The sequence below is a fragment of the Silene latifolia genome, chromosome Y, assembly GCF_048544455.1.
Source record: "Silene latifolia isolate original U9 population chromosome Y, ASM4854445v1, whole genome shotgun sequence".
Lineage (NCBI taxonomy): Eukaryota > Viridiplantae > Streptophyta > Magnoliopsida > Caryophyllales > Caryophyllaceae > Silene > Silene latifolia.
Window position 1 is genome coordinate 276,902,524 of NC_133538.1, and position 8,833 is coordinate 276,911,356.

The 8,833-nt window shown below is 31.9% G+C and overlaps 1 long non-coding RNA gene across 1 annotated transcript; it reads left to right on the forward strand.

Annotated features, from left to right (window-relative positions):
* The first annotated feature begins 1,022 nt into the window (after window positions 1–1,022).
* On the forward strand, window positions 1,023–3,648 carry LOC141634351 (uncharacterized). Its single transcript, XR_012539072.1, has 3 exons — window positions 1,023–1,592; window positions 1,690–1,862; window positions 1,973–3,648. It is a non-coding gene; the product is annotated as an uncharacterized LOC141634351 (long non-coding RNA).
* The last annotated feature ends 5,185 nt before the right edge of the window (window positions 3,649–8,833 follow it).

Sequence of the window (8,833 nt, forward strand, 5' to 3'; positions counted from 1 at the left end):
GCTAATCGGGTATCAATTAATTCGAAAACGACTAATTTTGCAGAATACAAAAAAAATGGTTCTGAAGCTGTACAAGGCGTCAAGAGATTATAGCTGGTATGGTTTAATTGACTGTGATGATTAAGTTGGGTAGTTGCTCTTTTTTTTTCCTGTTGTAATTTATAATCGTTTGTTGTAATCATTTTTTGTTGTACACATAACAGAAGTGATAAACAAAGGAGCAGGAAAGCTTGCTTACCAGTCATATAAATCTGGGCAGAGATTGTGTGAAAAGGTTGCTCGATGTGTGATTGTAAGAGGTGAAAAGGCTAATGTGAAGGTCAAGGAGTACGAGTTAAGGAGAAATTTCAGTGACATTGGCTGCTTTGGTTGCAGTATTCAAGATAGCAAATACTCTTACGGCTAAGTATGGATTTGAAAGTGAAGTTTTTGATGAAGCATTGGTTTCTGTTTTTGTTGATACATTAGCTGGTTAAAGATCTTTTGGTAATTGACTTGGAATAACCGATTACTTTTATAAAATATTTGCGGTTGATTATTGAATCATCTTGCATTTGTGATTATGTGTAGGATTAATGTATTTGGCAACAATAGCGTAATTTATCTGATGTCCATAGTCTTAAATAGACATCAGATTTTTGTTAATATCTAATGTCTATATAAGATATAGACATCGGACTTCCTAAAGTCTGATGTCTATTTTCGAATAGACATCAGACTTAAGACCGATGCATAAGCAAAAAGAATATACATGTGTCAACTGTGCATCGGTTGAAAATCCGATGCCTATTGATGAAAATGTCCGATGTCTATGATGATTTTTGTAGTAGTGAAAGGATTTCAAAATTTTATTTTGAAAAAGGATGGGTAAGATCGTAAAATTTTATTTTACAAACTTAGATGCGTGTTAGAGCCCGCCGACCGATAAGTTTGAAAATTGCAAAATTTTATTTCGCAAAAATAGAGATGTATAATTTTATTTTACAAAAGTGGATGTAAAGCCATTGATATACTTAATTAAAATGCGGGGTGAGAAATAAGTGGACCGAATATTGTTCCCAAATTAATTAGATAAGCCTCTTTAACTTATCATTGGCTTTGTTTCTGCCGCACCAGAAAATTTGATTTGTTATGGTTTTCTTCAATTTCTCTGTTTTTAATTCCTTCATTTTTGCTTAATGAAGTTCCAAGCAATCGATCGCACGGTCCTGATGTGGGACGAGATCGATCACCTGAAGTTGTACTGCCATAGCCATCGCTTGATTGGCGATAAGATGGTCGATGATGGAGCTCCGCCGAATCTGATATTGACCTTGATCACGGACTTTCTCGAATTTTCCTCCGTATTATGACTTAAGGTATTTTCTTCCTGTTTTCTAATTAATTTTATCAAATTCCTCCATTGTTGCTTAGCAAAGCTCCAAGCAATTATCACTTTGTAAATGAATTGTTTTTTTATTCGTCTGTTGTTGCTCATCAGAGAAAACGCAGATCAATTCGAATATCCTTATATGGGATGAGATAAGCGGTTTTGTGCTGCCACTTGAGCCCCGATTAGCGACCGGATGACTGATGAAAGGAGTCCCGTCGAAGTAAGTGCTTCTTTTTTTTGTCGTTTGATTTCGAATTTATACTCTTTAAATGATTGCTTAAATATACTATCCTGATATGGGACACGATCGACAGCAGCTGTGCCGTTGTAGCCATCGTCTGAGCAATAGAATGACGACGAGTCGACTGATGAAGGAGCACTGGCGATTGTCGATTCTGCTAGCTCCTGAGATAGAGTGAAATCAGCAGAGATGTGCCGTAATTTGAGCCCCGATTAGCGACCGGATTATTGATGAAGGAGCACGGTCAAAGTAAGTGCTTCCTTTATTTATTGATCTCTTCAAATTCTTGCCTTTTTTTCCTTGATCCACCTATTCAGCTCAGAGTATTAAAATCTCATTCAATCATTTTCTGGGATCAGTGCAAACGAGGCCGCCGTACCCATTGTCCTAGCTGATTGGCGACGAGCGACTGTTGAAGGAACTACGTTGGATTTTGTGATTCTTGACCAGATTACCATTCTCGAGTTCAAGCTCCTAATCAGATCGTAAGTATTTCCGTATCCTTATTGACTGATTTCAAATTCATACCTTTTTAATCGTTTTGTATCTTAACTGGCCAAGTCGTATGCTTGATTATACGATTGAACTGATAGTTTTACTAGTCTTGCAAATCAATTTGTGTGCTTGATACATAGCTTCTGGCCAAATTATGGGTGCTTCTCCTTTCTTAGTCGATTGATGCTGAATCTATGCTCTCTTTTTGTTTTTTTTTATATATTTTTGTTTTTATGGTTTTACCGATTTCTCGAATCAAGTAGTGTGCTTGATAATACGACTGAACTGATTCCACAATTATGACATTAATGCAAATAATTTATGATGTAAGACGCAAGTAGTATATGCTGATAATGCAAATAGAATGCTTATGATGCTAATGATGCAGGATGCTAATGTACTTAAGACAATGGAGACAAACACTAGCTAATTGACAATGCATTCTTTTCCTAAAATAGACCACGGACACATGATACATCTCATTTCTAGTCCTATTAATTTTTTTTTTTAAAAACCTGCTATTGAGCATGATCTGGGCAAGGGAGATAGTACTCTAGTCCTAGCTGCTTAGGTGTTGTGCCTATTGAATTGTCATTGCTTTGTAAGTCCTTATAATATTATTGGTCGGCTGCCGTCTAAATGTAGTCAAACATATGCACTAAGTGTTTCCTTATGCCCCTGGTCTTAATTGAAACTCTTCACTCTATGTTTTGTTGTAGCCCCTTGTTACTTTGGTAGCCCCCTGTTACTTCAGGTATTTTCTTTTTCCTTTTTTTTTCTTCGACTTGGTGTGGGTCGTGATTGTCCCCATGTTACATCAGGTATTCTTCCATGTCAGTCACGCAACAGTCACTTAGCTAGTACACCTGTTTTCCTTTTCTCCTTTTTTTTCTCTTCCGACCTAGTATGGGTCATGATTGAGCCAAGTTTTTTTCTTATTATTTTTTTATGGATTTTGAGATTCATTTTATAAAATGAGTTTTGCCCTCTTTACAGTAACAAGTTCGGCTAATTACCCAAAACTAATACTATAGAAATAAAATACTTTTGTGACCGTATAAGTGTGGTGTATATCCACCCAATTCTTAGATGCTAAACGAGGGTGATAAATGGAATGGAGTAGAAGGATCTATGGTGTTAGAAGACACTGGAGACCTGTGTGCCTCTCTTACTCACCTAAATGAATGAAAGGATCGTCCAAGAGGAATGTAGACAAAGTGACTCTGGATTGACTCGTCTGAGAGATGAAAAAGTGACTACTCTGCAATTGTTATTTGTGTCTTGGACTGGAGCTTTTTTTTTTGTCTTTTTTTTTAATGGAATTTTTTTTTTGTCTTTTGAATTTTTGAGACTTTTGACATTTGATTAAATTGCAACTTTTCCTGGATTTTTTTTTTGTCTTGTTAATTTTTGCCTTTTGACATTTGAATTTTTTAGTCTTTTGAGACTGTAGTTGTGTCTATTTGAGATCATAATTTTTCTCTTTGAATATTTGAGAGTCTTGAAACTGGATTTGGATCTGTTTGAACTCGTATTAGTACTTAGACTCACATCTTAAGTTCATTCTAAGGGTCACCTATCTTGTTTTAAGGGCATGGAGTGTGCGCTCCCGTGTTTCATTTGGTAAGTTTGGGCACGGGTGGACTAGGAATATGGTTTTAATGTTTTTGAGCTAGTTTTCTAGCCTCAATGGAAATGGATGACAATATTTGCTAAAAATGGTGATCATATGAGTTTATGCACATCTAGTGGTTATTTGAGATATGAAAATTTGACAAACTTGATAAATAGAGAGTTCTGCTCATTTAAACCAGTAGTCACATGAAGTATGGAAAATTAACGAATCAAGTAGAAAGATGGAATCTCCAAACCTATAGGTCACCTAGTTAGAGACAAAGTTTCGTTGCACCAGTTCCAGTTTCATTCCAGTAGAAAGATTCCAGCTACTCCAGACAGGTAAATAAGAGGCCCAGGTACGTTTCTTATCCTTTATCTATCCCGCCCCGACTACTTTGACTTTCGTCTTACTCAGACTCAGTCAAAGTGGGGGCTTCTGTAGACACCTCAAAGTTGTCTACTAGCCTTATGGGTACCTGATGATGAGGCAAAAATTAAATGACTAAATAAAAATTGACAATATTATAATTAAAGGCTCTTTACGCTTATTTCCGAGAAACTACTTAAAATAGCCCAAAACCTCTTTCGACTTATTTCTCACCCGATCCATTTCATTACTATATTTCATACCGTTTTACTAACACTTTCAAAAATACACTTATTAGGATTAAACTAAAGTGATTTATAATCGACGTAATTTATACAACTAAAGTCCATTATCCGAGAGATTATGACAACTTATTGTAAAAAGCCCAAATAAGCATGTAATAAAGGAGATAGCCGGTCCACAACAAAGTCCTACCAAAGTATGTGATTCGCAAAATGAATCAAAGAAGGGATAAGCAATTAGATGTGTGGTCAAATAACTACGTGAACAAATAAGCACAAGTAACAAAAGATAGAATTGGAGAAAGGACTTTGCATTGTCATTAATCACTAAAGACGAAAAACGTAGAGAAACCCGCGGAAAGGAAGAGCATAAGAGCTCGAATTTCTGCTTATGGAAATTCCAGTACGTATCAAATTCCATATCCAAGTTAATATATATACTATCTCAGTCCATTCAAGACAGGGGGGACGAAGCACAAAAGTAATACGGAAGACAAGATTCACATAATACCAGATTCACACACATATATATATATATATATATATATATATATATATATATATGTATATCTTTTTTTTTTCTGGTGTTGACCAGGAGTATCTCCTACCGATAGCTGTGACAATCTCTTTCGGGGTACTGAAGGCAATTCACCAGCCAACTTTGGTGTATTAGAGATATATTAGATTAGGATTATATTGTTAGAGATAATATAGGAAAAGATAGAATGGAGAATATTCCTAGCATATTCTGGAGATATTATGATACTCATAATATTATTCATTCTATCTTTTTCTATATTATCTGTAAGAATATCATCCTAACCTAATATATCTCTAATACATACAAATAGAATATACTAATTTATCCATTTTAATTTTTTAAATTGAATATATCCGTCTTAAGAGAGACACATTAGGGTAGACGCTAGGTAACAACGTAAGTAGTGGGAGTAAATAACCCTAGTCAAAGTCTGACAATCATTAATTACCATGTTTATTTATCGATTCTAACCAGCTGATTTACATTTTAAGTAGTAAATTACATTTAATGCAAGCTAGTTGTTCTTCCATGATGGATTCATCGTTTGAATTACTGACATATGATGCTTTCATTAGACCAAATGCAATGGAGTTTTTATTTTTGAGTTTGTCAATAAAAACTTCAAAAATAAAGTTCTTCCTATTGTGGATGACATTGGGTTTGTCAAAATAAAAACTTGGTTCTTATTTAAGAATCAAGTTCTTTGTTAGTTTCCAAAAAGTTAAATAGGTTGATGGAGATAAGAAAATTAATAGTGGGTCCTAATTAAGAATTAAGAAAAAGTTCTTCCATTATGGTGTCAAATTCTTAAATTTAGTAATTAGTAAAAGATGACTTGGGAATAGGAAGAACTTTATGTGAAGTTCTTCCATTGCACTTACTCTTACGCATCTACTACTAAAGAACATTTACCCCTTAATTAAGTAGTATCTAATAATTGATCACATCTGCCCCTCAAGACAAATGACTACTTATTTATTATCATAAAGAATTTGTACGTAATAAATATTTTGTAATTTCGAAATTGTCATGAGTGGTATTTTAAAGAATAGTGTTGGAGTATGTGTCCTCAACAATAGTGCGATGACATTATTAAAACTTATGATAAGAATACGTAAAGGGATGATTCATTTAAAAGTCAACTGGTCAACACTAATCGGTAATGATCGGCTGACTAGAGTTTGACATTATTGTCGGTTGACGGTGGTGATCAGTTGATCCCTTAAGGTCACACCTAAAGGACGATTCCCTTAATAGATAAATTAATTAATTGTGTATTGATACAGATTAATTAATTCCTTAAAATTGAACAATTTACGTTTACGAGTGAGAATATATATCTTATTGTAATTCGATTAAATAAGATTCGTTTTAGTAATTAAAAGGTTATATTACTAAAAATTTATTTATGAAACATTTAAGAGAGAATGGTTAATTATAATTACAAAGGATTGTAGATTATATTAACATAACCCATTTTATATACTTGTAATTATGAATTACTAGTTAATTTGTCAAGTGTAATTTATTTATTTAAGTAATGATATTTAAGTTGTTAAATATGCATTAAATTGTATAAATAACATGGTAGGTGTCTAACGACATACCATATTACACAATGTGTGACATAAGACAATTGACAAAAATAAAATGGAAATCCATTTTATGTAGTGGACCGTTTTTTATGGGTGGTTAGTGGGAGATTATGTTTTGTTATTTTATTTTAAATAGAACATAATCATAATCCTACTTGACTAGCCTTCACCCTAATAGACTTTGATAAGAGAAAAAGGAAAAGTGAGAAGGCCATGCATTGGCTCCTTCGGAGCATGCTACCCGGCCACTCCCTCCATTATGAGGACTTCTCATTTTTATTTTTTTTCTTTAGTCTTTCTCTAATATTCTCTATATTCTATCTAAAGGAAAAACTCTCTGAAATAAGTTTTAGAATAAAATTGTTCTAGATCTAATACTCTTATAAGTTTACTAAGGTAGTAACATTGATAATAACAGATTATATTTTAAGATAACTACTAAGATAATCTAGTTAATTAATTAGTAGTTTTAAGGGGTAGTCTTGGTGCAATTGAAAGGAGGTTCTCACACTATTGAAACTAAGGGGATCATCCATTTACTTTGAGCTCAAGAACAAGTATAGAAAGGTGTTCTTAGTTGTTCCCTAATCCAATTTCCGCAATGTAAGGAGCATTCTTCTTAATCTTTGATTTATTAATGTTATGCATGTACTAGATCAACATATAATTAAAAGAGTAATTTAGATATATAATTAAAGAGTTTAATTAGAGGGTTATTGAATCCTTTAAAGTGGTATCAGAGCTTAAGTCGTGCATGCATAATCGGTTTGGTTTTTCCGAATTAAATGTAACTTAATTAAAACTAGAAATTTTCTGATTTATGTGATAAAGCCACGAAATTATTTTGCATGTTATATATTCTGGTCCTAAAATATATTTAGGTCATTTTGATGATTTATGGATGATTATTGCTTATTTTAATGATTTTTAGTGAAATAATTACATTTTATTGAGTAAAATGAATTTTTATTTACTAAAAATAGTTAAACTTCACTACTGGCCGTGATTTTTTAGTATGAGCTCACATGCATATTTTGCATATTGTATGTAAAATTTCGGATCATTGTGATTAGTTTTGCATGTTCTATGATTTTTATGTGATAAAAATGGTATATATGGAGGTTAAATGACTAAAAATAGTTAAGTTTCAAACCAGGCCATAAAATTTTAATATGATGTCATATGCATATTTTAAATATTGTATGTAAAATTTGAGATAAATGTGATTTATTATGCATGATTTAAAATTTTAATGGTTAAAATGATATAAACAGTGACTATTTTTAGCAAAAAATAGCTAAAATAAATTTTATGGCATGAAATTTTTCTCTAATATTATATATATAATATGGACATCAGATATAAAGTTGTAAGATTAATTTTTATTAATTAGGTATGTTTATTGATTTTTATGTGATAAAATCAATAAAAGGGCAACTTTATTAGTCATAAAATTAATTCGAAATTTTTGATTGAAATTTTGCCATTTCCAGGTTCTGGAATTTTTTTAAGAATGTTCAAAATTTTTATTCTGATTTTTCCATAATTTTTATGTTTAATTTGGAATTAAATGGTAAAAGTTATGTTTTATACGATTTATTAATGAAGTATATTATAAATATTTTGTGGGCAAATTTTATTGAGTTTTTGGAATCTTGGTAATATTCCAGAATTGAAAAAATTGTGATTTCGAATTTTTTCAAATTTTTATGATTTATTGGGAATTATTTCATAATTATTATGATTAAGAGAAGTTTAATAAGCAATAATTGAAAATCAAGTTGAATTATTGTCAAAAATTGAGTAAAGACTAATTTTTGAGTCCTGAGAGAGTTAGGGTAATTAACTTGAGCTTAAATTTGATTTAAGTATTAATTTGGGATTTTAATAAATTATTATCACGCTTTTCCATAAAACCGGATTATATACGATATAAGATTTAAGTAGGGCGATTTGGCACATTAATTTGGCATGTTAGACACATATATTTATGCTGCAATTTTTATTGATGAATGTCGTATTTTATTTATATAATTTTGAATTATGTAATTTTATCTTAGTATGGCCTTAGTTTTAATCGGTATTACCCGTAATGTAAGGGATTACCGATTCGGTTGTAATTTTAATGTGATCTCGTATCACTTTACTAGTTTTTCATATTACAAAAGTATAATAGGAATAGCTATGTATTTTATTATTATTTATAATTCCGGAGTAACTTCAAGATGGTGCCATTCGGGTGGTGTGTCGACAAAACGGAGTTTTCTAGGAAAGCATGCCATATGAAGATTCTAGGGATCAAAGGAGTTGGTTTCCAAATTTGTAATAGATTATTAGATTTTCTATTTTAGGAAATGCCATAC